We start from the raw sequence: 27,935 nt of genomic DNA, 5'->3' as shown, positions 1-27,935 counted from the left end.
GCCCACTATTTGGTTGACCCGGGAGGTAATTTGCACCTGTGTTGCCTCTGTGTCTTCTGCTCCCTCTAGGGGTGCAGGAAACCAGAAGGTTCTCTTCCTCCTAAGGGAGGCGGCTTAAAAACGTTTGTGCCACAGAAAGGCCCAACCCATATTGCCTAAGACTCGCTTTGAGAAGGACTAGCTGCTCTTTCCAACACGGAAATAACTTTTTTCAACCATGGATTTTGGAAGCCTCTAAGTTTCGTGAGAAGTCTCTTTCCCATGGACAGTATCTTAAATACTCTTTCACCGAAAAAAACCCTGGGAGCACAGCGCTCCATGACTGATGATTCAACCGACATTTTGCTGCCCAACCAAAGTTCAGTGTGTGGCGAGAGTGTATGGGCAAGTGGGAAAAGAAGGTCGAAAAGGAAAATTTTCTCTGGATCCTGAAGTCTGTTCATTGACACACGCACAGCCGAGGGGGTGTTGGGGCAGGGGCGGGGAGTAATCTAAAGGAATTTTTCCAAAGGCCCCTTTCCGCTTTCTCTTTCAGTGTTTTTCTTCTTCCCTACTTCTACAATCCGGGATACTGAGATTCGATCCCTGGGTTGGGAAGATCCCCTGGAGAAGGGAATGGCAACCCACTCCAGTACTCTTGCCTGGAAAAACCCATGGATGGAAGAGCCTGGTGGGCTACAGTCCATGGGGTCGCAAAGAGTCGGACATGACTGAGCGACTTTCTTTCTTTTCTTAGTAAAAAAATGAAGTTAAGAAGAATGGACCGTGCATGGCGTGCTTGGTCCTCCGCCTTCAAGGAGACCGATTCTGAGCGAGCCGTTCTTGTACTTCAACGTCACTTGGTTCCTGGCTTTTATTGCACTGAAGTAACCTGATTGGGAGATCCAAGGAATGTCAAGCCCCATGATTAAATGTTGCTGCTAAGTCGCTTCAGTCGTGTCCGACTCTGTGCGACCCCATAGACGGCAGCCCCCCAGGCTTCCCGTCCCTGGGATCCTCCAGGCAAGAACACTGGAGTGGGTTGCCATTTCCTTCTCCAATGCATGAAAGTGAAAAGTGAAAGTGAAGTCGCTCAGTCGTGTCCGACTCTTCGCGACCCCGTGGACTGCACCCTACCAGGCTCCTCCGCCCATGGGATTTTCCAGGCAAGAGTACTGGAATGGGGCGCCATCGCCTTCTCCGATTAAATGTTACACAAGTTAAAAAGGTGTACGCACAGAAACCCCCGCGGGGGTAGAACCTCAACAGTGTGGGAGGCGCACGGAACTTGTGGAGGTGCTGGGGATTGAACCCAGGGCCTCGTGCATGCTAAGCACGCGCTCTACCACTGAGCTACACCCCCTTGCGTAAGAGCACTAGGATACTGTCCCTTGTTATTTTTTTTAAATCACTGTAGGAAGGCGTTGGTAAGATCAGTTCAGTCGCTCAGTGGTGTCCGACTCTTTGCGACCCCATGAATCGCAGCACGCTAGGCCTCCCTGTCCATCATCAAATCCCGGAGTTTACCCAAACTCATGTCCATCGAGTTGGTGATGCCATCCAGCCATCTCATCTTCTGTCGTTCCCTTCTCCTCCTGCCCCCAATCCCTCCCAGCATCAGGGTCTTTCCCAATGAGTCAACTCTTCGCATGAGGTGCCCAAAGGACTGGAGTTTCAGCTTTAGCATCATTCCTTCCAAAGAAATCCCAGGGCTGATCTCCTTCAGAATGGACTGGTTGGATCTTCTTGCAGTCCAAAGGACTCTCAAGAGTCTTCTCCAACCCCACAGTTCTAAAGCATCAATTCTTTAGCTCTCAGCCTTCTTCACAGTCCAAATCTTACATCCATACATGACCACAGGAAAAACCATAGCCTTGATTAAACGGACCTTTGTTGGCAAAGTAATGCCTCTGCTTTTGAATATGCTATCTAGGTTGGTCATAAGTTTCCTTCCAAGGAGTAAGCGTCTTTTAATTTCATGGCTGCAATCACCATCTGCAGTGATTTTGGAGCCCCCCAAAATAAAGTCTGACACTTTCCAATCTTTCCCCATCTATTTCCCATGAAGTGATGGGACCAGATGCCATGATCTTCGTTTTCTGAATGTTGAGCTTTAAGCCAACTTTTTCACTCTCCTCTTTCATTTTCATCAAGAGGCTCTTTAGTTCCTCTTCACTTTCTGCCATAAGGGTGGTGTCATCTGCATATTTGAGGTTATTGATATTTCTCCTGGCAATCTTGATTCCAGCTTGTGCTTCTTCCAGCCCAGCGTTTCTCATGATGTACTCTGCATAGAAGTTAAATAAGCAGGGTGACAAAGTACAGCCTTGACGTATTCCTTTTCCTATTTGGAACCAGTCTGTTGTTCCATGTCCAGTTCTAACTGTTGCTTCCTGACCTGCATACAGGTTTCTCAAGAGGCAGGTCAGGTGGTCTGGTATTCCCATCTCTTTCAGAATTTTCCAGTTTATTGTGATCCACACAGTCAAAGGCATAGTCAATAAAGCGGAAATGGCAAGATAAACTCCTCCATTATTTTCAGTTCTTCCGTTTCTGAAACCTCTGGGCTGACTCTTGTCTTAACGGCTAGGGCAGGAGAAAGAGAAATTTATTCTGGACCGAAAAACCTTTAGATCTTTCCACAATCCTCTTCCCCATCAAGGGTGGTTTTCCCAACTGCCTCTTGTGCCAGTGCCAGTCCACCACGAGGGAGAGTCCCAGAACTGAATCTTCTGTTATGTCGTCAGATCTTCCCTTCTTTAGAAAGTCTTCCCCTGCCCACAGCTACCAAAAAGACGCAAAAAGTAGTACTTGGAATAAAAAGACGCGTTCCCGGAGTACAGCCGCGGGGACGTTGGTACAGGTGTGAATTAAAGACAAGAGGTGAATTAATTCACAGTACTTGACCGAAACAAAGAGTGAGGAGTATGTGTCTCAGGCAGTCTGTAGTCTTGCAAACTCCTGCATTCAGCACCTGGACTTGGAATATGACAGCGACTTTGTTACCACGACGCTACAGCTTTGATTTTATAGACAGTACAAGAGAGGCCGCGGACAGAGGAAAGAGGAGAAATGTGAGCGCTCCTGTTGTAGCATCTCTCCGGTCAAATTATTTGCGCATAGAGGAGAGCGCAAGGGAAGCTGCGCGCAACCTGTGAAACAGATTCGCTTTTCCTAAAACGTTCCAAAGCTTGACAAATCAGCAAATTTCATCAGTCCCCAAGGCGCAGAAGGTCAACACTTTAGGCAAACATAGGTGCCATTGTTAATCTACAATTTTTGGACAAAAATCCCAAACCTTCTGGCAGGGGAGGGAATGGGGAAGAGAAAATAGGTGCCCGGATGGGTTATATTATTACCATCCTGGAAAGACGAGCGGTTGGGAAGTGGAATCAGCAGAAGGAAGGTTGGAGAAGGGAGAGTGACTTGGTTCTTGGAGGGGAAAAGGATAAAGCTGATGGGGGGCAGAAAAGAGTAAGAGAGGCAAGCAGAAGAAGGAGACAGAAGAGGATCGTTTGGAGATGGGTCTCAATGGAGAGGCGCAGAGGTGGAAAGTGCCCAAGCGAAGCTTCGCTGCTGCACTTTCTGCAAGCCCTCGGGAAGAGAAGGCTCCTTCCTAAGCCAAGTGGTTTGAAAGACTGTCTCACAAAAAGATATGTCCCGTTTTGACCAAGATTTTATGATTCCGAGCGTGCTTTGCTACACTTTCTGTCGCGGCAAGCACAGGTTGAGCATTTTCGAGGGCCCACCTGTGGTTGCGTGTATCTGGAGCAGTAGCCCCGGTATCCGAGGTTTCGGAAAGGCGACGTTGTTCGTATCCCCAGAGGGCAGCAGCTTCGAATTTAGAAACGGATTCCAGAGGCGGTTCTGTGCTTGGGCATTTCAACTGGCATCAACAGATTTTAGCATGTTTGGTTTTAAAATACAAAGGAAAGAATGGAGAGGGAGGTGGGGTTAAGTAGTAGCTAAATGTTTTGGGTTTAAATAGTAATAAATTCCCACTGAAACCATCGTATTCTCGGGTAGCTCAGTTGGACCCGCATCAGGACCTTAGTCGGAGGACCCAGGATTCAAGACCCCGTTCTGGTGTAGATTCTTTCACTTTCCCCATAATTTCATACATACACAAAAAAGCTACTGAACCCTGCTTTCGTTTGGAGCCCGTTACTAGTCATATGCTTATTCTTTTGTTCTAGCCTCTATTGAAGGTTTCTTTAAAATCTTCATAGAAATCAGACAGTGACATAGGTTCTATTCATCACTCTCTTGTTGAATGTGGGTGCTAACCACTACAAGAGCCCTCTTAGAAATTTGCTCTCTGCAGCAAAACCTTTGCTGTAAATCCTTTTTAACACTCTCTTCTTTTGTAAGTCTAAAAGAGAGATCATTTTTCTTTTATAAAAAGTTTAAATTTGAACTTAGATATAAAGAAAAATAGAGAGGACACTGCGGAAAGTTTCCCTATACTCTGCACTCAGTTTCCGTATTAGGATGATACAGTGGCCAAATTAATGAACTAAAATTGATAAATTTTAGAAGATAGAATCCATAATCTTTTCAGATTGCCTTAGTTTTGCCTAGTACAACTTTTCTTTTCCGGGATATTGAACCAGCAATGCTAGAGAGGATCTAGTCTAATGATTTTTAAATTGGTGAAATTTATCTCAGGGGACTTCCTCTTGCCAACTGTGAGGTTTCTCAAAACCATCCAAAAATGACACTGATTTTTTTTTTTTAAAGAATATCTAGGGAAAGCTGATTTTTAATGTTGAGCAGTTGACTTCCTTCTGCATCACAGGCAGATTCTTTACCACGTGAGCCACCACCCTTCCACATACAAGGTCACGTGTAAAAACCCCTGTATCTCCGTGTGTTTTCTCTACTCTGTAACCAAATTCTTCTTGCTGCACCTTTTCATTCATTTTCTCATGAGTTCCTTGCTCATATAACAAGAAAACCAATGATCCAATGCATTGCTTTTGCAGCTGTTCCAATACTAGAGGCTTTGGTTCCATGTAAGGTGGCTATTTTGGCAAAAGGAGGATAGAATGGAAGAGGGAAAAGGGAGGGAAAAGTCTATCTTAAATCTCCACCAGGAAAAAGAGGTCCAGGGTAGTCCCTGGCGGTTCAGCGGTTAGGACTGCACTGCTTTCACTGATGAGGATGCAGGTTCAATCCCTGGGTGGAGAATTATGATCCTACAATAAGAAAAAGAGACCTACCCCAACTTTAAGGGGAAATTCACCTTCATTTCTACCACTTCTAGAGAAGGATTCTGAGCAAGAAAATTCAGGGTCATTATGGTATCAATAACTATACACGCCTTAGTACTTCACTAGGAGGTATTATTTGGTGATTAGACACCAATGACGAAATGCAAGGTTATCAGTAACTAATGGGTATGCTAATTTGGCTTTTTAAAGACGCTTGTCCCATTTCAGGTTTTCTTTTCAAGGTCAGCCTTTAGAGGTCAAATGAAAACAGATTCCGCTTCTTGTCTGACAAGAAACGAGCGACCACGAAGGGACTCGAACCCTCAATCTTCTGATCCGGAATCAGACGCCTTATCCATTAGGCCACGCGGCCGATTGATGAAGTCATGTTTTCAAATTTGAAAGCTGAAACATGGCACGTTTCTATTTTCAAATTTCTAATTTCAATTAAAGGACGATTTCATTGATAACATTTCCACCCCAAAGGGCATAAAACTGCATCAAATCCCTGAAAATAATTACTTAAAATTAATAAATGGTAAGGCAATCAGAAGTGATGCAACCTTTGAAGGCTGTCTTGCCTAAGTCACTGAAAATGATGATGCAATTTCGACCGAAAAAATGAGCCAAGAACTGAAGTCTGCAATGAAGGAGTGATGACAGCATAAGGAAAGGGAGCTTCAGAACTTGGTATGTTCTGACCTGTTCTATTGCAAAGACACAGAGGCACATCCTCCAAGGAGAAAAACCTGTAAGTTCAAACAGAAGAGTAGGAGCTAGGGCCTGGACTGAATGAGTCTGAAGAAACACCTTCTGCTGTTTCCTATGAAATTGTTTTAGTTCAATCCTTTTCCTTCTAGAAATGGGTTCAATGAGAAACATTAGATTAGATAATGGTCCCTTGTTGTTTTCCTGTGTGGAGAGACTGTTGGTTCTAGTAGAAGCTGAAGAGTGGAAATCCACACCACGTTGGGCCTGGCCAGCAAGAGCTGTTACACTTGGTTCTCAGCCTCCCATCAACTAACTCCAAGACCCCCGCTTGCCAAAGGAATGCTTGAAGGCAGTTTCAACCACCAGCAGAAAGGGACCTGTTACAGAACATTTTCTTGCGTCTTCAAATTCCTTCTTCAACTCTCTTTCTGCCTACAAAGGCTGCAAGAAAGATGTCAAGACAATGAAGAGGGATACAAACAGAAATAGTGTGAGTGCTGTCTGGAGAAATTTAGATGAAGGACTTGGCAAGAAATGAAACTCTCTGTGTCTAGCAAAATGGTCTGAAACCCAGCAATGCTTTGTCTAGGAGACACAGCATCTCTGGTTCTGAAAACCTAGAGAAGGAGGACAAAGAAGAGAAGAGGAAGGAAAATGTTCGTGATGATTGCAACATCTCTCTCAAAGAGAATCTTTTTAGCACTGAGGAAAATTCAAGAAATCTGACTTGGGAACTAAAACCTGAAAGATAAATTGGCCAAATGTGCAAAGATAATTACTCAGGGAAAGCCTAGTAGCAAGAGCCTGGATAGCTCAGTCGGTAGAGCATCAGACTTTTAATCTGAGGGTCCAGGGTTCAAGTCCCTGTTCAGGCGTGCAATCCTCTATATTTTATCTTTATTCACACAGTAATGAGGTCAGGGAAAAGATGCCCTGCTTTGTATGAGTATGCATGCATGCTCAGTTGTGTCCAACTCTTTGCAATCCTATTGAAATTTTGCCCGTTGCTTTACAAGAATGAAATGGTTGTTTGATGAATTTACCAACCCTAAGGGAAAGTCTTGGGAAAATGTTCAGACTACAGACTGCAGACCCAAAGGTTTGGATTTTATGTAGTGTTTAGAAGAGAGTCTCTTTTTTCAATTGACCGGGGCGGGGGAATCAACCAAGACTTCTGAACTCTAATAACAAAGATAAAGTCTTAAAACCAGAAACACAAGACACTTCAGCCAGCCATATAGAAAATCAACTCAAATGACAGCAGCTACATCAGAAATGATAGAGGTTAGAAAGAATGGCACATTTTCCAAGTGCTTACAGAATGGAATTGTCAGTCCAGAATACTATATCCAGGGAAAATATCCTTCAAAAATGGAGAAGACAACAAGATAGTCTCAGATAAAGGAAAACTAAGGTAATTTGCTGCCAATGAATTACCTTAAAATAATGGCTACAGTAAGTTCTCCAAACAGAAAATAAATGATAAGAGAAAAAATATTGGATATCAGGAAGCAAACAAAAAAGCAAAAAACATGGTGAGTACAGTAAACTTTCCTTGTCTTGAGTTTTCTTAATTATGTTTGAAACAAAAGTATAACAGTTTTGAAGCAAAAGTATAACTCTGTTGTGGTTCTAAGTATATGTGAAAGAAATGCTTAAGACAATTATATTACAAATGAGGAAAAGTAAAGTGACAAAAAGGAAGGTGAGGTTGCTACATTTCACTTGAACTGGGAAAATGGCGACACCAGTACACTCTGATAAGTTACATATCTATAATGGAATTCTTAGAGTAACTACTTTTAAAAACATCTGCACAAAGAATACAATAAAAAGAGTATAGATAAATGAATATGAAATTCTAAAGTATGTACAAGTGGTCCACAAAAAGGCAAGAAAAAGGAACAAAAACTAAAAATAACAGAGAACAAACAAAACAAAAAATTAAAATTCCAGACTTAAGCCCTACATACCAATAATTACATTAAATGTAAATAGTCTAAGGGCACCAATTAAATTCACAGGGTAGATTAGAAAATATGATCAAACTGTAAGCTGTCTATTTATAAAAATATTTACCTCAAATATATCCTGTAAATATATAAGCAGTTTGAAATTAAGAGGATTTAAAAAAATATGTCATGCAAATGTTAATCAAAAGAAAGCAGTAGCTGTATCAGTATCAGATAAAATAAACTTTATAACAAAGAAAAGACAAAGGAGGACTTTACATGATAAAAGTGCCCATACACCAAGAAGGGCATAGCAATTCAAAATATGTATGCACCAAACCACAGAGCTGAAAAATATGTGAAGAAGGAGAAACAAAAACAAAAACCTGATAGAGCTGAAAGGGAAAATAGGCAAATTTACCAATAAAGTTAGAGACTTCAGTGTCTCTCTCAGAATAACTAATGGAACAACTAAACAGAAAATGACCAAGGATATAGAAAAACTCAGCCACCAGAATCCAATCAACATAAGTTCATCCAATACCAGCAGAATACAGACACTTTTCAAATCCATCAAATATCCAAGATAGAACATATCCTGGGACATAAAACAAACCTCAGCAACTTTAATAAGCTTGAAGGATACAGTGTGCTCTATGACCACAGTGGAATCGAACCAAAAGTCACAGAAAGATGAGGCAGATTTTCAAACAGTTGAAAGCTAAACAACACAATTCTAAATAACCCATAGAACAAAGCAGAATCTCAATGGATATAAGAAAAGAAAAAAAGTATCGTATTAATTATCTAAGTTTTCATTGAGAGAGCCAAAGGGAAAAAGAGTGAAAAAAGCCCAAAGCAAGCAGAAGGAAAAAAATAATAAAAGAACAATGTCGACGTAGTGGGGGGTTGGGGGGGGGGGGCGGGGGGCGGTGCAGCACCATGGTCAGGAAATCCGGTATCGGTTTGTTTCCCAAGGTCTTGTAGCTCTGGTTCCGAGATCCACAGGGTCCAAGCTGAGGACAGGAACAGACAGCAGGATGATCCAGAGATTTTTTGCCCCTCTTAGTATATCCAGTTGGAGAAGGAAATGGCAACGCACTCCAGTGTTCTTGTTCTTGCCTGGAGAATCCCAGGGACGGGGGAGCCTGGTGGGCTGCCGTCTATGGGGTCGCACAGAGTCGGACACGACTGAAGCGACTTAGCAGCAGCAGCAACAGCAGCTATATATCCAGTACTCTTGCCTGGAAAATCCCATGGACGGAGGAGTCTGGTAGGCTGCAGTCCATGCGGTCGCTAAGAGTCGGACACAACTGAGCGACTTCACTTTCACTTTTCACTTTCATGCATTGGAGAAGGAAATGGCAACCCACTCCAGTGTTTTTGCCTAGAGAATCCCAGGGATGGGGGAGCCTGGTGGGCTGCCGTCTATGGGGTTACACAGAGTCGGACACGATTGAAGCAACTTAGCAGCAGCAACAGTATATGCGGAATTCGGAATCCTTTACTGAACGAAAGAGCACCAGGGAGGAGATTCGGCCACTGGGCCCGACGTGCAAAATGAACTCGCCGTTTGCCAAATTATTTCTTGAGATCCCACTGTTCTCGTGGAAAGGGCAGAGCTTCCCACTTTCAGCCAAAATTTGGTGCGACAGCCAACTCAGGTACCAGCTTTGGAGGAAATTCTAAATTATCCTTGATGGGCGAAGCAAGAAATCGACCTTGTTTATCAGCTCGCCCCGTCGATTCTGAAAGTCAGCCAGGTTTGGCAGTTCTCAGCCTTTGAGACGAGCGAGCTGAGCTGCTTGGGAAAGTTAATGCCAGGAGAGCGATTAGTGTGGGTCAAGGCGAAAGAACTTGAGAGCAGAATTCAGGGAATGATAACGAAAGGCACGCTGAGACATGGTGGAGTCCGGGGCTGCCGCGGCCACAGGAAGGTGGAGGAGGAAAAAATTGGACAAACGCTTAGGTTGACAAAACATCTGGCTAGGAGGAGAGGCGGTGAGCTGCCCGTCTCTGCTGCGCTTCCTCTGGGTACATGGAAAGCTCCCAGGTCCATGCTCGATAAAAGCGAGCCTGCGGGCACTTTTCCGCAGGAAGATCCCCTTCGTTTTGCTCGATTGTCGCGGCTTTCAGAGCACTTCATTGCTCTTTCCCGGCGTCGAGTTTCTGTTTTCGGTGGATCCGGGTGGTATTGGCGGCTTCCGATCGCGGGGCAGCCGGGCCCACAGCGTCCCGATATCCACGCGACAGTGGTAGGAGAAGCGATCAAAATAGAAACAGGATCCACCTGCGTCTTTAGATTTCAGCACCAGAGGTATAGGTGAGAGTGAGTGTTTTTTTTTTCCTGTGTTGAGCTTGGAATGCAAGATATGAAAGGTAAGCCAGTAACCAAGTATCTTTAACTTGAAATGGTTTTCAGAAGCTCACTTAACTTCCCTTAAATAGTTTGGTGTGTCAGTTGTCAGAACTTTAATCTCAGGGCCAAGAAGTCCAGACTCCGTTCCGGTTAGAATCCCGTTCTCTGTCCCACTTGGTTTTTGTCTTCCTTCTGCTGTTGCAGTTGTCTTGGTGACGTCGAGGTTCACAGCAGGAGATGAGGGATTTCACCGAAACCCATTGGGTTATGTTTTTACTTTCTATGTGTACAGGACTTTAAGGAGGAAAAGCTTAGGAGAGTTAAATCTGTATTCCTTGAAGAACAGTTTGAGCGTATTCCAGAGAAAAACAGAACCAATGCCTGGAGGTGCCGGGGATTGAACCCGGGGCCTCATACATGCAAAGCATGCGCTCTACCACTGAGCTACACCCCCTCACTGGCTACTTTCTTGCTAATACTTTTCTGGAAATTAATTTTGTTTCCTGAGGCTCTGGATTCCTGAGCCTCTTGACAGTAGCGTTTAATGGCAAGTTTTAGGCCGGAGACCCTCAGAAACCAAAGAAGGATATTGATACTCTAGCGTATAGAAGTTGTGCCAGGGATCGAGCCCGGGGCAAGGCAAAAGATTGGAAGTTATCAGATAACCACAGGAAGTTTCCACAGTGGCCTTAAAACATGGTTGGGGTCTCCTATTACGCTGACAAGAAATCAAATCAAGTCTCAGTATCTGGCTTTTAGATTTCCTCCAAATTTGTCTTAGTGGCTCAGTAGTAAAGAATCGGCCGGCCAATGTAGGAGGTGCAAGAGAGGCGGGTTTGATCCTGGGTCAGAAAGATCCCCTGCAGTAGGAAATGGCAAACTACTCCTGTACTCTTGCCTGAAAAATTCCATGGACTAAGGAGCCTGGCAGGCTACAGTCCATGGGGCACCAACAGTCAGACATGACTGAGCACACTTGCACAAAAATGTCTTAAACTGAGACATCCAAGGCCATTGAAATTCAGCTTCTTTCTAGCCTAAAACGCTCCGTGGTATTTGCTGTTCGTTCCACTGGAATATTAAGGACTAGATTTGATGGAGGAAAGCCACAACCAGTAAAACACCTTAGAGCAAAGCATTCAGCCTTGCAATTTAAGGGGCTTTCCCCCCCTCCCCCCCCTCTTCTAACCTATGCACCAGGGTAATTCAGCAGACTCACCAATAATCCAAAATCTCTTCTTCATAAGGCATGAATGAAACAACAGCTTTAGCAATGGAGAGGAGTGTTAGACTGTGAGAGTGAGACCAAAGACATACAACCACAAGATATTAGGGATAAAGAAAAAATACGTGTGTGTTTGCTCAGTCATTCAGTTATTTAGGAAGGCAAGAAAAGCCATGTCACTACAAATGGAAAAAAAACTGCAGAAAATGTTTTAAAAATTCTTTTGGAAGTGGGAGAAAGATTGGAAATGGAGAAGATGAGCCAGCTTTGCTCTTGTTAAACTCAAGATCTACGTGGTGCACACTTGAGAGAACATTACATGGCAAACTCAATTACTCCCAGCCTTGGATTTGTGAGTAATCAGTAGACACATGGATGTGGATGGTGGATAAAGACAGAAAAGTGTGCTCATTAGTGATATTCGAAGGAAAATAAGCTTGTTCCTGGACATTTCTTGAATACTGGGATCTACTATGATTAAAACTGTGTTCTTTGAACTACACAAGACCACAAGAAAACAGATTTTCTGACAGTAGATTTCTAGTGGTTAATACCTTCTCCTTCTGGTTTGCCTGTTAATGAACTTTTGCCAATATTCACAAAATAATTTTGAGTTCCTCTTGAAATTGGAAGAATATAATTTGCCTGACAGGCTTGTACCTTCAGTATTCTTTAGCTCGTGAACTGCTAAGGAGGATTACTGTGACTGGTGCTATAAAATATGATTCTTTCCAATATTAAGAAGGTTTGCAGAAACACTTCTGGGTCATAATGTGTTGCTCCTGGAGAAAACTGCATGTCTATTGGATTCTCAGGGATTCATAATAATAAGGTATACTTTTTTTTCTTTTTGCCCCATGAACAAGTTTGGAATTTTAAAAATTAATGTTGAGTAACTGTTTTGTACACCTGAAACTAATATGATATTGTAAATCATCTATGCTGCTAAGTCACTTCAGTCGTGTCCGACTCTGTGCGACCCCATAGACGGCAGCCCACCAGGCTCCCCCGTCCCTGGGATTCTCCAGGCAAGAACACTGGAGTCGGTTGCCATTTCCTTCTCCAATGCATGAAAGTGAAAAGTGAAACTGAAGTCGCTCAGTCGTGTCTGACTCTTAGCGACCCCATGGACTGCAGCCTACTAGGCTCCTCCATCCATGGGATTTTCCAGGCAAGAGTACTGGAGTGGGGTGCATTGCCTTCTCCAAATCATCTATACTTCAATTCAAAAAAAAAAAAAAAAATCTAGACTATGGATTCATTTAATACATAATTCTTATGAGGAATTAAACTTGTAAATTGAGAGACAGAACACACTCATGCCATATATACTCAATTCAGAAAATCTGAAAATCAATGACATACAGGTTTAATGCTGCACTGTCCAAAATGGTAGCCACTAGCCACTTTGAGTATTAAACACTTGAAAAGATGAGATGTGCTGTAAGTATAAAATATATACCAGACCTCAAAGACTTAATATGATATTTAAAATTTAACCCATATCACTAATAATTTTTATTGACTATTTATTTAAGTGATGTTTGATATACCAAGTCATTTATATAGTCTTCTTAAACCAAGACCATCTATTTTTATTTTTAATGAGACTACTACAAAATTAAAAGTTATAAAAGTGACTCATTTATGGCTTTATTATATTGCTATTGGACAGCCATAGCTACAAGAAGATATTACATGTTTAGGTGGTGTTCTGGGAGAATCCAAGAACCATATGTGTGGACATGACACAAAGCATTTACTTGCATGATTTCCTTTGATAGTTATAGTAGTCTTTTTGACATAGACACTATTAGCCTTATTTTTAAGATACTGAATGGAAAACTAATTGTGTTTTGTGAATTACCCAAGACCTCTCACTTCAATAGAATATAAAGGGATCATTACTGAATTAGGCAATAAAATACTCAATGATGCTGTTTGTCCAATCACATGTTTCTTTATGAGATAAAATGCAAGCTTCTGAACTGAGGAGGGATAGGTAGCTAATGGATAGTTTCTAACACCAAGTTCCTGTATAGTGAATGTCCCTATATGGCCCCCTATTGCTTCTAAGTTTGTAACAATTTTCAATTTGCAACTTGATGCAGTTCTGATATTGAAATATTGTTGATTATTTTCTTCTGATGTAATGTCCAAGAATTGTTAGTAGAAAACAGACACTGTGAAACTGAAACAGAAATTCAAAAAGAAGAAAATAATTCAAAATGACATAAAGGATAACAAAGAGCTTCAAGGGAAAAAAGTTGAAATAAAAAGGGAAAAATGTATTTGTATCTGAGTCTTGATGACTTTACTGTCCATTTGCTTTCATTTTTCAGTATTCTTGGTCCCTTTGTGAAAATTCAACAGAATAATTCTTAAAGAAGTGCTTATTTTCATTCTTTCCTAGATAATAAAATGGAAATAAGATGTGTAAATTCTAAACAGAGGTGCAAGATTGAAGGAATGTCTTGTCAAAAACAAAACTTGCGATGGTCTTGTAATTGTTTAAAAGTTTGAGAATGTTCACCAAAGCTCCTATTCCAACAGTTTAAAAAGGGGGTGGACTCAAGATGAAAACTCGTATTTTCTGATTGGAAAATTTTTCTTGTGTATACCACTTCCACATATATACATTTATACAGTGTAGTAGTTCTTTTTCTACAGCTTCCCCCCGCCCCACCACCACCAATTTTTGTGATTAAAAAGATCACACACATGTCAAGTCCAGCTCGACAGCACAGGTTCCTGAAAGCACCAGGTGACGAAAGAATGAGAAACACTCAAGAAAGTTACAGTGGGGATCAGGGGACCAACACCAACAGGAGGTGAAGGTGCCCAAACTGACCTCAAGCCTGCTTTATTATCCTTTTTGAGACTTGCTTGTACATCTTTCTATGATCATAGCAGGCCAAGTGGCCTTCAATGATAATCCTGTGCAGTTAACATTTTTGTATCCCTGTTTTTCTGCCTCAAGGACAGACCCAGTTAATCTTTATGTGCCTCCCAGGTGCCAAAGATAGAACAGTCTGTTGATGGTTTTCCATCCCCAGGTATACATCTTGCTTTCAAGATGTTTTTTTTGTTCCTTCTTGGATTCCTTCAGGAGTCACATAACTGAGTCATGCCCTTTCAGCAAGATTGTTTAATTCTTTTGCCAGGCCTTTTAGTAGGCCTGTCTCCTAGACACACACACATCAAAGCAGAAATGAATTGTAAGTGCAAGAGGTTGTAGCATATTGTAATTTCTTAGCTCCTAGGAAAATAATTTCCTGGGTTTTAAAACTTTAAATAGCTTTTTCGCAACGGGTTTGCCGCCAGGACACAGGTTTCGTGAAAACCACCGTTAAACCTAAGCCAAAATGGGAAAGGAGAAGACCCACATCAACATCGTTGTCATTGGGCACGTAGATTCAGGGAAGTCTACCACGACTGGCCATCTGATCTACAAATGTGGCGGGATCGACAAGAGAACAATTGAAAAGTTCGAGAAGGAGGCTGCCGAGATGGGAAAGGGCTCCTTCAAATATGCCTGGGTCTTGGACAAACTTAAAGCTGAACGTGAGCGTGGTATCACCATTGATATCTCCCTGTGGAAATTTGAGACCAGCAAGTACTATGTTACCATCATTGATGCCCCAGGACACAGAGACTTCATCAAAAACATGATTACAGGCACATCCCAGGCTGACTGTGCTGTCCTGATTGTTGCTGCTGGTGTTGGTGAATTTGAAGCCGGTATCTCCAAGAACGGGCAGACCCGTGAGCATGCCCTTCTGGCTTACACCCTGGGTGTGAAACAACTAATTGTTGGCGTTAACAAAATGGATTCCACTGAGCCACCCTATAGCCAGAAGAGATACGAAGAAATTGTTAAGGAAGTCAGCACCTACATTAAGAAAATTGGCTACAACCCCGACACAGTAGCATCTGTGCCAGTTTCTGGATGGAGTGGTGACAACATGCTGGAACCAAGTGCTAATATGCCATGGTTCAAGGGATGGAAAGTCACCCGTAAGGACGGCAATGCCAGTGGAACCCCCCTGCTTGAAGCTCTGGATTGCATTCTGCCACCAACTCGCCCAACTGACAAACCCTTGCGTTTGCCTCTCCAGGATATCTATAAAATTGGTGGTATTGGTACTGTCCCTGTGGGTCGTGTGGAGACTGGTGTTCTCAAACCTGGCATGGTGGTCACCTTTGCTCCAGTCAATGTAACAACTGAAGTGAAGTCTGTAGAAATGCACCATGAAGCATTGAGTGAAGCCCTTCCTGGGGACAATGTGGGCTTTAATGTCAAGAACGTGTCTGTCAAAGATGTCCGTCGTGGCAATGTGGCTGGTAACAGCAAAAATGATCCACCCATGGAAGCTGCTGGCTTCACAGCTCAGGTGATTATTTTGAACCATCCAGGCCAAATCAGTGCTGGATATGCACCTGTGCTGGATTGTCACACAGCTCACATTGCTTGCAAGTTTGCTGAGCTGAAGGAGAAGATTGATCGTCGTTCTGCAAAAAAGCTGGAAGATGGCCCTAAATTCTTGAAATCTGGTGACGCTGCCATCGTTGATATGGTTCCTGGCAAGCCCATGTGTGTCGAGAGCTTCTCTGATTATCCTCCCCTGGGCCGTTTTGCTGTGCGTGACATGAGACAGTCGCTGTGGGTGTCATCAAAGCAGTGGACAAGAAGGCAGCTGGAGCTGGCAAGGTCACCAAGTCTGCCCAGAAAGCTCAGAAGGCTAAATGAATATTATCCCCAACACCTGCCACCCCAGTCTTAATCAGTGGTGGAAGAACGGTCTCAGAACTGTTTGTCTCAATTGGCCATTTAAGTTTAATAGTAAAAGACTGGTTAATGATAACAATGCATCGTAAAACCTTCAGAAGGAAAGGAGAATGTTTTTGTGGACCATATGTTTTGTGTGTGGCAGTTTAAGTTATTAGTTTTTAAAATCAGTACTTTTTAATGAAAACAACTTGACCAAAAATCTGTCACAGAATTTGAGACCCATTTAAAAAAGTTTTATAAAACTCCTAGAGGAGAACATAGGCAAAACACTCTCTGACATACATCACAGCAGGATCCTCTATGACCCACCTCCCAGAATATTGGAAATAAAAGCAAAAATAAACAAATGGGACCTAATTAACCTTAAAAGCTTCTGCACATCAAAGGAAACTATTAGCAAGGTGAAAAGACAGCCTTCAGAATGGGAGAAAATAATAGCAAATGAAGCAACTGACAAACAACTAATCTCAAAAATACACAAGCAACTCCTACAGCTCAACTCCAGAAAAATAAACGACCCAATCAAAAAATGGGCCAAAGAACTAAATAGACATTTCTCCAAAGAAGACATACAGATGGCTAATAAACACATGAAAAGATGCTCAACATCACTCATTATCAGAGAAATGCAAATCAAAACCACTATGAGGTACCATTTCACACCAGTCAGAATGGCTGCGACCCAAAAGTCTACAAATAATAAATGCTGGAGAGGGTGTGGAGAAAAGGGAACCCTCTTACACTGTTGGTGGGAATGCAAACTAGTACAGCCACTTGGAGAACAGTGTGGAGATTCCTTAAAAAACTGGAAATAGAACTGCCTTATGATCCAGCAATCCCACTGCTGGGCATACACACTGAGGAAACCAGAAGGGAAAGAGACACGTGTACCCCAATGTTCATCGCAGCACTGTTTATAATAGCCAGGACATGGAAGCAACCTAGATGTCCATCAGCAGATGAATGGATAAGAAAGCTGTGGTACGTATACACAATGGAGTATTATTCAGCCATTAAAAAGAATACATTTGAATCAGTCCTAATGAGATGGATGAAACTGGAGCCTATTATACAGAGTGAAGTAAGCCAGAAGGAAAAACATAAATACAGTATACTAACGCATATATATGGAATTTAGAAAGATGGTAACAATAACCCTGTGTACGAGACAGCAAAAGAGACACTGATGTATAGAACAGTCTTATGGACTCTGTGGGAGAGGGAGAGGGTGGGAAGATTTGGGAGAATGACACTGAAACATGTAAAATATCATGTATGAAACGAGATGCCAGTCCAGGTTCGATGCACCATACTGGATGCTTGGGGCTAGTGCACTGGGACGACCCAGAGGGATGGTATGGGGAGGGAGGAGGGAGGAGGGTTCAGGATGGGGAACACATGTATACCTGTGGTGGATTCATTTTTATATTTGGCAAAACTAATACAATTATGTAAAGTTTAAAAATAAAATAAAATTTTTAAAAATAAATAAATAAAATAATATTCTCCTTAAAAAAAAAAAACTTTAAATAAAATACCTCAGTGGAATAGAAACCAAATTGGAGCGAAACACACACACACACACACACACTCTTTGATTGCATTTGAGAGAGCGAAACACACACACACACACACACACACACACACTCTTTGATTGCATTTGCGAAAAGCCGTAAACACCGTTGTCAGATACAGACATATCTAACGGGTTCGTAATTACACGAAAGTAAAACCAAATTGCCGAAACCCGGGATCGAACCAGGGACCTTTAGATCTTCAGTCTAACGCTCTCCCAACTGAGCTATTTCGGCCACTTGCGATAAAAGTACTTAGTTGTTTCCCCAAAATAGCAGAGTTTTCAGTCGTGAGGGCTAAATTTACCTCATTCGATATCGTCCATGCATTCGCGCCCATATATACTGGTTCCCCTGAAATCCATGTCTAAAAATAGGATCCAATTTTAGGAGACAGTGGATGGGTTGATAGAAAAGGAGGGAAGTAAAGGGAGAGAAAAAGATTAAAAACAAAAAGCTTCATATATTTCTGCTTGATCTCTTTCGGCTACTCCACTAATTCAAAGACTGCTCAGAAAACTGAGGGAATTCAGAATGAAATTATTGACTCATCTTTCAGTTCTTTTTCTGTCTTGCTCTTTAATGACAAGGCTAAAAGAGTGATTGGGCACGTTAATGTGGAGACCGACTTATTGCTTCGGATGGAAGAAATTCGGAAGGAGCCAATTCTTCTCTTTTATTTACTCTCTTTTCCTGGCTTTCCTTATGCTGACACGTGGCCAGTTAGTGCGGGGACCAGAGAATAGAAACCAGAATCACTTTTAAAGGCAATCCATCGGACAATGTGTTTATTTCCGTGTGAGCAAGCAAAACGTGTTTTTTAAACGAGAAAAGAAGATGCATGTGTATGGTTTCCAATCCTCTCGTAAAGAAAGGATACACCACTCCTGAACGACACCTCTCATAACAGAAAGATCCTGAGGATCTTTTTTGAAATAGTAATCATATTTCTGAGGAAGTCTTCAAAGATTGGATAGTTGGCCGGATACAAAAGCCATTGTCTCAAATCCCACTATTTCTTAAACCTTTAAATTATATCCTCTTAAGCTGCGACCCTGGGAGAAATGGAAGGATAGCAAACCAAATAATACCGTTTCTGCTCTTAAGACATTTCATCCCATCAGTTCTTTCTAAGGTTCCCGCCCCAGCAGGAACCCCAACTACCTGGAGGCATTTTTTTCTGCAACGACCAGGAAAGATTTCCGAGTGGAACTTTTCCCCTGACGTCAACTTCTCTCCTTTTCTCTTTCCTATTCTTATAAAAATTTTCAGCTCCTCTCCTCCTTAAGAAAAGATGAACTACAGTCTGAGAGAAGGTATTTCAATGCTTATGTTTAAGGAAAGACATTATCTGTGAAGAACTTTTACAAAACACTAAGAAAAAGACTAAAATCTCATTAAGAACAAATTAACAGCAGGTCACAAAAAGAGGATACCCAAAATAGCCAATAAGCAATTTAAAAGGTGCCTAACATAATATGCCCTGAGGGAAATGTAAATTTAAAAACCGAATGAAATAATACTTCTCTTCACTGGAATAAATTACCTAAGATATAAGCATCTGAATGCAGAGTTCCAAAGAATAGCAAGGAGATAAGAAAGACTTCTTCAGCGATCAATGCAAAGAAATAGAGGAAAACAACAGAATGGGAAAGACTAGAGATCTCTTCAAGAAAATTAGAGATACCAAGGGAACATTTCATGCAAAGATGGGCTCGATAAAGGACAGAAATGGTATGGACCTAACAGAAGCAGAAGATTTTAAGAAGAGGTGGCAAGAATACACAGAAGGACTGTACAAAAAAGATCTTCATGACCAAGATAATCACGATGGTGTGATCACTCTCCTAGAGCCAGACGTCCTGGAATGTGAAGTCAAGTGGGCCTTAGAAAGCATCACTATGAACAAAGCTAGTGAAAGTGATGGAATTCCAGTGGAGCTATTTCAAATCCTGGATGATGATGCTATAAAAGTGCTGCACTCATATGCCAGCAAATTTGGAAAAGTCAGCAGTGGCCACAGGACTGGAAAAGGTCCGTTTTCATTCCAATCCCAAAGAAAGGCAATGCCAAAGAATGCTCAAACTACCACACAATTGCACTCATCTCACACATTAGTAAAGTAATGCTCAAAATTCTTCAAGCCAGGCTTCAGCAATATGTGAACCGTGAACTTCCAGATGTTCAAGCTGGTTTTAGAAAAGGCAGAAGAACCAGAGATCAAATTGCCAACATCCACTGGATCATGGAAAAAGCAAGAGAGTTCCAGAAAAATATCTATTTCTGCTTTATTGACTATGCCAAAGCCTTTGACTGTGTGGATTACAATAAACTGTGGAAAATTCTGAAAGAGATGGGAATACCAGACCACCTGACCTGCCTCTTGAGAAACCTGTATGCAGGTCAGGAAGCAACAGTTAGAACTGGACATGGAACAACAGACTGGTTCCAAATAGGAAAAGGAGTACGTCAAGGCTGTATACTGTCACCCTGCTTATTTAACTTCTATGCAGAGTACATCATGAGAAACGCTGGGCTGGAAGAAGCACAAGCTGGAATCAAGATTGCCGGGAGAAATATCAATAACCTCAGATATGCAGATGACACCACCCTTATGGCAGAAAGTGAAGAGGAACTAAAAAGCCTCTTGATGAAAGTAAAAGAAGACAGTGAAAAAGTTGGCTTAATGCTCAACATTCAGAAAACAAAGATCATGGCATCCAGTCCCATCACTTCATGGGAAATAGATGGGGAAACAGTGGAAACAGTGTCAGACTTTATTTTGGGGGTCTCCAAAATCACTGCAGATGGTGACTGCAGCCATGAAATTAAAAGACGCTTACTCCTTGGAAGAAAAGTTATTACCAACCTGGATAGCATATTGAAAAGCAGAGACATTACTTTGCCAACAAAGGTTCGTCTAGTCAAGGCTATGGTTTTTCCTGTGGTCATGTATGGATGTGAGAGTTGGACTGTGAAGAAGGCTGAGCGCTGAAGAATTGATGCTTTTGAACTGTGGTGTTGGAGAAGACTCTTGAGAGTCCCTTGGACTGCAAGGAGATCCAACCAGTCCATTCTGAAGGAGATCAGCCCTGGGATTTCTTTGGAAGGAATGATGACGCTAAAGCTGAAATTCCAGTTCTTTGGGCACCTCATGCGAAGAGTTGACTCATTGGAAAAGACTCTGATGCTGGGAGGGATTGGGGGCAGGAGGAGAAGGGGACGACAGAGGATGAGATGGCTGGATGGCATCACTGACTCGATGGACGTGAGTCTGAGTGAACTCCGGGAGTTGGTGATGGACAGGGAGGCCTAGCATGCTGCGATTCATGGGGTCGCAAAGAATCGGACACAACTGAGCGACTGAACTGAAATGAAGAGAACTGATAACATCAAGAGCTGTTGAGTATGTGGAGCAACTGGAATAGTCACTCTCACACTGCTGATGAGACTGTAAACTGGTGCACACACATTAGGAAACTATTTGGAAATACAGACTAAAATTAAATATACATATAAGCTATGTCCCCACCCAATAAAAAAAAATCCCAACTGCATTTATACCCAAGAGAAATGCATGAGTATTTTCCTTGAAAGACATATACAGGAATGCCAGTGACCACATTAGACATTTCAGACCAAAACTAGGAGCAGTCTAAATATACATCAACAGTAAAATGGATTTAAAAGTTTTGATGCATAGTATTCATACAATGGATTACTACGAACAACGAAAAAAGAACTACTGATACTAGCAACAATATGGATGTATCCAACTTTTAAAAAAATGAATGAAAAATCCATACTAAAATTAGTACATATTGTATGATTCTACTTATATTATTTCAAAACACACAAAAAACTAATCCATGGTGATAGAAGTTAGAGAGTGGTATTGATTGGGATGAGTCACAAGGAAGCTACCGGGGGTTGAAATATCGTTTATCTTTGCCAGAGCTATTGATTACATGGCATGTAACCCATGAGGCTGAATAATTAAATTTCATCCATTTTTGTTTATATTAATTAAGCCTCAATTTAAATAACAAAAAAAGAAGAGAAGGAACAAAAAAGATCTCCTTGGATATCTCTTTGCCTCCAGTACATCTTATCTCTTTATTAGTATTTGAATTTCAGATTGTGGTCTGCAGACTGGTATCTGGCTAAGAATTGTTTTCTACCCATTTGAGAGCATGAGGAACTTTTTATATAAAGTGGACAATACCAGGACATAGGACTACTTTTGTTGAATACAGTAGAAACAATTTCAGGGGCTTTCAGAATTTCAGAAATAATAATCTCTGGAATGAGGAAGTGACAGCACCTGAGAGGCACCTGCCAAGTGAATTTTAATAAAAATTAATAAAATGTGTAGGGCTTCCCAGGCATCTCAAATGGTAAAGAATCTGCCTGCAATAAAATGTGTATATCTGGACAAGCTCTCAGATCAGTCTCTGATTCAGAAAGAGTTGAGCTTTTTGCCTTTAGCTAAAATTTGGTGGGAGTGTAAATTCAGATACAAGTCTTTAGACAGCTACCTCTAAAAAATATTTTAGATTCTCTTACAGATTCTTTCTCCCTCAGCATTCCTCTACCAATCCAGGGTTTTACCCACTACCACCAGCAGTGCACCTCGCCCCCAATCAGACCAAGCCTCAGCTTATGCAGGGGAAAGGCTGAGCTGGAAACTTAAGGAAAGTAATTAGAACGATGTGGAAATTTACACATGAGTGTCTCAACATGGAGATTAAAATGCGTGGAAATGAGACTATAAGTGTGCAAAACTACTCTGCAAATTCCATCAAGGAGCACACAGAATGAAGGAGAGAGAAAAAAAAAGAGAGGAGCCCAGCTCACCCAAGAAGGAAGAGGTGGGGTGGGGTGAAGTGCAGGAAGAAAAGGAGAAAAGGGACGGAAAGGAAGGGGCAGAGGAAAAGCATCCTCAAAATTACTAGGATTTGAGGGGAGTCTGGGGGTCCAGGCTCCATATCTTTCCGTCTCTTCGTCCAGGTATGAGAGGAGAGATGCGTTCTCTCAAGGGATGTAGGCTTGTCGCAGAAAAGGATCTGGCTCCTCTAGTCCAAGACTATCTTGGCTTTGGGAGCACCTCGCAGCTCTTTGCATCGTTGGATGGACAAGTGGAGTGCCTTGGGGACGTACTTGAGGTGAGTTTTCATTTAAAGTCCCGGAACCGCTGGGATGGGTAGCTTGGAAGCTGCACAGATGCCCCGGTTTTTGCGCTTGGATGCTGTGGGACAGTCGAGCGGTGGCAGCTGCAGCTTTGAGATCCAAGGAAGCGTCTTACTTAAGGCTTTGCTTGAAACGCGAAATATGAGAAAGTTTCTGTTGCTCGCTCCACATACTTCCAAATCTTTCTCCTGAAGAAACTCTTCCTAACATTTGCAACAGGCTCCTTTACTCCTTACATGATGCTAGGAGGAGTCTCAAAGGAGTCTGAAGAGCAGAACAGGAACTGAAGACCTTGGTTGCAGAAAGCCAGTCACAGAACAAAGGGTGATACCTACAGAGGAAACCACTCTCCCCTCACTCCTCATACAGGCACAAAGGCAATATAGAGGAGTCCTTCACAGGCCAAGGGGATGACCTCAAAATTGGCTGTACAGGTGACTTGTGACAACTGATGGACAGTTATAGCTTCCTCTGGAGATTAAGAAAAGGAGAGGGTGCATTATGGAAGATCTCCAGGTTTCCTGGCTTCTGTAGATGGAAAAAGAGACTGTTTTCTGAACATTTAACAGATTTCTTGCCTGGTTTTCCCTTTTGTGGTTGAAAAAAAAATTTTTTTTAAGTGTATCCTCCTGTGGATCTCTGCTTAGGCATTGTGAGGCCAGAATCTGAAACTGTACAAACAGCTCTAACCTGGAGATATGCATTGTTCAGTAGTTTGGAAGAAGGGTGTCCCTGGAGAGTAAGTAGATTGAGGTTGAAATGGATGTATTGGGATTGGGAGTACAAGAATTCATTATCTATCTGTGGAAAACAAAGAAATGACTTTTCCCCTGGATTGATCTTGGACCCTGGAGTTCAGAACGTTTGTCATTTCAGACTGGAAACTTCCCTAAAATACCCGTGTGTGCTAAGTCTCTTCAGACTCTTTGCAATCCCATGGATTATAGCCGGCAAGGCTCCTCTGTCTATGGGCTTCTCCAGGCAAGAATACTGGAATCGGATAGCCATGCCTTCCTCCAGAGGATCGGATCAAACCCATGTCTCTTATGACTCCTGCATTGGCAAGCGTTCTTTACCACTAGTGCCACCTGGGAAGCCCCTTAGAATACCCAGAAAAGCACTATTTCCCTTTATAGATTTCTGCTGAGGTGACTGCTATCTTTCCCTCATTTATCATTTGTTTGTAGTTAAACAACTTTTATGTAAGGTCCAGAGTTTGAGGGTCTCTGATGGAAAAAGTGACCACCAGTGCATCAAGTTGTTAACCACTGGCAGTGAAGTCTAGTGAAATATTTTAGTGAAATCTTCTTCAGCCTCCTGCAACCTGGGTTAGGAAGGAGCTAGAATAAAAGAACCACAAAAGAACTTGAGTGCTTAACTTTCTGACAAGGAATCAGGTGGTCTATCCACTAGGTCAACACAGACCGCCACTTGCTGATACTTTCAGATTCCATACAAGTGGGAATTGGATGGTTGGGAAAACTGCTACTTGCTTTTTATAACTTTTTGGTGGCGGCAACTGCTGAGAATGCTTAGAGAAATTCGGTCAATAACAGAGCTAACAATGGGTAACCTTAATGAATGGGCACGATTCCTTCCTCTGTAAGGTTGAGAAAGAATTGCCATAGCCAAGAAGATTGAGTGTGACAAAGATATTTCAGGAAGTAAGAGGTCTTAGGGTACGTGGGCAAGAAGAATATATGAAAATGTGGGTACTGGGGATGGAACCCAGTGTCTCATGCATGCTAAGCACTGAGCCATACCCTCAGGTCCTCAGTGAGTTCTCAGAAGACTTTTCATACCTTCTAGTGACCAGCATTGCATCTGAAGACCAATTTATCAAAACAAAACAACCTTAAGTTCAATTCTGCTATTTCTAAACTTCTTAGCTTTATCCTCTCTCAGGCATGGTTGTTCCAGGAGAAAGAAACCTTAATGATAGAAAGAAAGGCACTGTTTCTGATTCGCAGTCAGCTTACGAGGAACTTGCTTCAACGTTGGATTCCCATCAGATTAGATTGCCTGAATTGCACTTCCATTCTATCACTTGGGTGAGTCCTGGGACAGAACATTCTCCTGCAATCTTTTTGAATATTCTCTGTATTCTTTGGGCTCTTGGATACATTACATACTCCAAAAAATAAAATAAAATTTACTTAAGTGCATGTGAAAATACTCCAATTGAATATTAATAGAAAAAATCTAACTGTATTTCAAAAGGATAATATAACCTCATTCAAGAGAAAAATAGAGAACACATCCAAGTAAATGTTTTACACTGTACTTTATCTCAATTGTAAAGACAAGAAAAAAAAGCAAACAAGTCATAACCTCTGTGTAGAAGGGTTATTGTTTGTAGTGTTAAGGGTATGTCAATTCTGATATTTTGTATGAATTTTACTTTTATTTGGTATGTGTGAATTTACCTTTGTGTGATTGGGGAAATGAATACATATATTGTTGAAATTCAGGGCTTTCACTATGGGGTGAAGGAAGTAAGTAACAAGTAACTGTTGGCACTGGATAGGAAATGTATATATGTGTGTGCATGCAAGTATGTATGTGTATCTGTCATTTTCCCTCTAGATCTGTCTAATAGGGCTAGGAAAGCTAATACCTCAGTATCAATAAGTAATGCTAGCCCAATATCTTGATTTTTGAATACTGATCCCCACTAAAAGGAAAGAGAGCTACCAGTAGGATTCACAGACTCTAGGACTGGACCAGAGATAGTATAAGATGTACCTAAGATGTCTTTATTTTTTGGGCTCCAAAATCACTGCAGATGGTGACTGCAGCCATGAAATTAAAAGATGCTTACTCCTTGGAAGAAAAGTTATAACCAACCTAGATAGCGTATTGAAAAGCAAAGACATTACTTTGCCAACAAAGGTCCATCTAGTCAAGGCTATGGTTTTTCCTGTGGTCATGTATGGATGTGAGAGTTGGACTGTGAAGAAAGTTGAGCACCAAAGAATTGATGCTTTTGAATTGTGGTGTTGGAGAAGACTCCTGAGAGTCCCTTGGACTGCAAGGAGATCGAACCAGTCCATTCTGAAGGAGATCAGCCCTGGGATTTCTTTGGAAGGAATGATGACGCTAAAGCTGAAACTCCAGTCCTTTGGGCACCTCATGCGAAGAGTTGACTCATTGGAAAAGACTCTGATGCTGGGAGGGATTGGGGGCAGGAGGAGAAGGGGACGAGAGAGGATGAGATGGCTGGATGGCATCACTGACTCGATGGACATGAGTCTGAGTGAACTCCGGGAATTGGTGATGGACAGGGAGGCCTGGAGTGCTGCAATTCATGGGGTCACAAAGAGTCGGACACGACTGAGCGACTGAACTGAACTGAACTGAAGGTGCCTTTCCATACTATAATATAAGTGCTCAAAAATCATGAGGATAATTCAAAAGGATCCAGAAACCAACCTGAAGGGCCTCTCACTGGTCAGATCAGGGGCACTCTGAGATGAATAATAATAAATGATTACAATCCTTGGATACTTAAATGAATAAATGTGGAAGAAAGGAATTTTTTCTTTACAGTGGTATGCCAACTAATAAATGCAGGGAAAATAATGAAGTTTTAAAATCACCATTTACATGGAGAAGGAAATGGCAACCCACTCCAGTTATTATTGCCTGAGAAATCTCATGAACAGAGGAGCCTGCCAGGCTACAGTTCATGGGGTCACAAGAGTTGGACATGACTTAGCAACTAAATGACAAAAACATTTGTGATATGTCTGGCTTTCCTACTGTTATGGATTGTCATATCATTGTGGTTGGAAAATAAAGTTAGAGTAATTTCAATTATATTAAATTTGTTAAGACTTGTTTTGTGACCTAACACATTATCTATCATGGTGAGCATTCCATGTATGCTTGAGAAGAATGTGTATTCCAGGGGTATTGGATGAAATGTTCTGCATATGTCTGTTACGTTCATCTGATCTGATGTGTAGTTTAAGTCCAATATTTCCTTATTGATCTTAAAATGGGGAGATTACTTTGGATTATATGGCTAGGCCTGATGTACTCACAACTGTCTTTAAAAGAGAGGGACAGAGGGATTTCACATACAGGGAGGAGAAGGCAGTGTGACCACGGTGGCAGAGATTGGGGTAAGGCCGCCACAGGCTAAGGAATGCCACCAGCCACCAGAAGTTGAAAGAGGCAAGACTGGACACACACACCCCAGAGCCTTTGGAGGGAGCACCACTCTGCCAACACCCTGATGTCTATCTAGTGATACTAACTTTGGATTTCTGGCCTCCAGAAGGGTAAAAGAACAAATTTCTGTCGTTTTAAGCCACCAGGTTTATGCTAACTTGTTATGGCCTCTGTCGGATACTAATAGATTTGTACTCTGGCCAGCTATCTTGAGGGGTTTTGAGGGTCATGAAGTCTAAAGATTGCACCACTGAAACGAATGTCTTAGGTTCCTGTGAGCAGGCAGTAAGTAAAAGAAGAAAATACAACTCAAGTCACAGCTGGAGGTGCCGGGGATTGAACCCGGGGCCTCGTACATGCGAAGCACGCGCTCTACCACTGAGCTACACCCCCTCCCTGAGTCACTATCTGTGAGGGTTCTTCAGGAAATAGCTCACTACATTCTGTGGGCCTCTTCCCAACTGGTGTTTGTTGTTTTAGTAGTAGTATGTGTTGCAGCAGGATTTACGACTTCTTTAAGACAAAGGAAGTCAGGGAGTTGTGAAGGATACTGATTCTTTAGCAAATAAAACTTGAAGTGGAACAAAAAAATACTGAAAAAGTGTCGTAAAATTGACCGAGTTTTCCTTAGATAAAACACTTATTGCTATTTGATGTTTGCTTTACAGGAATGTTAAGGACAAGATTTTAATGGGAAACCCCAGGTGAAAATAAAAATCACCATCAATTCGTTCAGCGATTTATTTCCAACACTTTATTCATTT

The 27,935-nt window shown here is 41.9% G+C and overlaps 6 non-coding genes and 1 pseudogene across 6 annotated transcripts; 2 read left to right on the top strand and 5 right to left on the bottom strand.

Annotated features, from left to right (window-relative positions):
* Window positions 1-1,270: 1,270 nt before the first annotated feature.
* TRNAA-AGC (transfer RNA alanine (anticodon AGC)) lies at window positions 1,271-1,342 on the bottom strand. Its single transcript has one exon. It is a non-coding gene; the product is annotated as a tRNA-Ala (tRNA).
* A 4,150-nt stretch (window positions 1,343-5,492) lies between these two features.
* TRNAR-CCG (transfer RNA arginine (anticodon CCG)) lies at window positions 5,493-5,565 on the bottom strand. Its single transcript has one exon. It is a non-coding gene; the product is annotated as a tRNA-Arg (tRNA).
* A 1,140-nt stretch (window positions 5,566-6,705) lies between these two features.
* On the top strand, window positions 6,706-6,778 carry TRNAK-UUU (transfer RNA lysine (anticodon UUU)). Its single transcript has one exon. It is a non-coding gene; the product is annotated as a tRNA-Lys (tRNA).
* Window positions 6,779-10,596: 3,818 nt separating this feature from the next.
* TRNAA-UGC (transfer RNA alanine (anticodon UGC)) lies at window positions 10,597-10,668 on the bottom strand. Its single transcript has one exon. It is a non-coding gene; the product is annotated as a tRNA-Ala (tRNA).
* A 4,075-nt stretch (window positions 10,669-14,743) lies between these two features.
* LOC109572142 (elongation factor 1-alpha 1 pseudogene) lies at window positions 14,744-16,450 on the top strand (annotated as a pseudogene).
* A 1,519-nt stretch (window positions 16,451-17,969) lies between these two features.
* Window positions 17,970-18,042, bottom strand: TRNAF-GAA (transfer RNA phenylalanine (anticodon GAA)). The gene has a single exon. It is a non-coding gene; the product is annotated as a tRNA-Phe (tRNA).
* A 9,450-nt stretch (window positions 18,043-27,492) lies between these two features.
* TRNAA-CGC (transfer RNA alanine (anticodon CGC)) lies at window positions 27,493-27,564 on the bottom strand. Its single transcript has one exon. It is a non-coding gene; the product is annotated as a tRNA-Ala (tRNA).
* Window positions 27,565-27,935: the final 371 nt, after the last annotated feature.

Source organism: Bos indicus, chromosome 23, assembly GCF_029378745.1.
Source record: "Bos indicus isolate NIAB-ARS_2022 breed Sahiwal x Tharparkar chromosome 23, NIAB-ARS_B.indTharparkar_mat_pri_1.0, whole genome shotgun sequence".
Lineage (NCBI taxonomy): Eukaryota > Metazoa > Chordata > Mammalia > Artiodactyla > Bovidae > Bos > Bos indicus.
The sequence above is the reverse complement of the archived record's forward strand: the minus strand, read 5'-3'. Positions and strand labels throughout refer to the sequence as shown.